Source organism: Melanerpes formicivorus, unplaced genomic scaffold (assembly GCF_026170545.1).
Source record: "Melanerpes formicivorus ecotype bairdi unplaced genomic scaffold, bMelFor1.0.p_v2 SCAF_1, whole genome shotgun sequence".
Taxonomy (NCBI): Eukaryota; Metazoa; Chordata; class Aves; order Piciformes; family Picidae; genus Melanerpes; species Melanerpes formicivorus.
The window spans coordinates 40,173,770-40,175,151 of NW_027142353.1; positions in this window are offsets into that span (position 1 = coordinate 40,173,770).

The window sequence follows — 1,382 nt, forward strand, 5'->3', positions numbered from 1 at the left end:
AGGGCGGGGAGCAAGCAGAGACAAATGGGCTTACTGAGGAGTTATTTTGCAGCCAGAAAGAAAAAGAAAGAGGTTCCCCGGCAAACCAGTCATTATCCCTGTCAGTAGCAGTCAGGCAGGAATCTGTTCCTCCAGGCACCCCACAAGATGTCATTTCTTCATAATACCAGAATTAGTAAGTTTAAAAAGCTATTCTTTTTCACATCTGTCCTCTTGTTTCCCTAAATTAGTAAAGGGGGGAAAAAAATAGATGTTGTTTTTTCATCTACCTTCCTTTACAGTTGTTCCTTCTTTTTAATAGAGGTGATCATATAATGTTACCTACAAAACACCAGTGCTAAAGATAATCTTTATTGTGCTCCTATGATTTTTTAACTACCTCTTGTTCCCTGCTTTCCTAAATTGTTTCAGCTTCTTCCAAGATTTTTATAAGGCCTCTGAAAAGCCCAAATATTGATGTCCTCTATGTGAATGAGAGTATGTAACAGTTAATAGGAGCAGAGTAATGGGACCCAACTGCTAAATATGCCTTTGGATAGCATTAGTATTTCAGGTACCCGAATCTTTCAGTACTGAGCAGTGATGACCTAAAGTGTAGAATAATAATAATAACTAAGAATAAAAAAATAAATAATAAAAAATGAGAAGAAGAAATCCACTGATCTTATGACAGATGTTAAATGCTGTGGAAAGTAAATGTCAAAAAGCCAGTTTTCTGCTTTTCAGTCTACCTTTAAAGTATTTCAGCTACAGATTTTGCTGGGTCTCCAGCTGCCCTCTTGACATGCCATGGGACAGTTACTTGTAATTCAACTGTCCTTAGAGGCAATCATGATTTTTTCCTGAAAATCACAGGCCTCCCTTCTATACTGAATGCCTCTATAGTATTCTCCACTTTATGAGAGGTCAGCAATTATAATTCTTGCAAACTATTATTTAAAAAGCCCCAGCTTGCTCCTGAAGCCATTAAAGGATATGAATTATAGGACCCGCAACCAGAGTGCACCAGAGAACATTTCTGTCAATGTGTGGATAATTGTGAATCATGTTTCAGCTCAATGGAAATGCTCATACATTGCACTACAGTCAAATAATGACTTTGCCTCTTGATTTACAATTTGCTATTTAAGATTTTTCTTTTTCTGATCAGTTTGCCTTTTAAAATTATGACCTGACTTTACAAGAAATCAAGACAACAGAATAAAGGAAAATAAATTTTGCTTTCTTTTTCTCTTGTGAGGGGTACAGGAAGATAAAAACAAGAATCGCTCCGATGTGTGAAAGCTTAATTCAAAGGAGGTGTTTCAAAAGAGTAGATCACTCTTGTCAATTAAAAATTTAAAAGTGATTTTCATGTATGGAAATAAGTATGTAAGATCCAC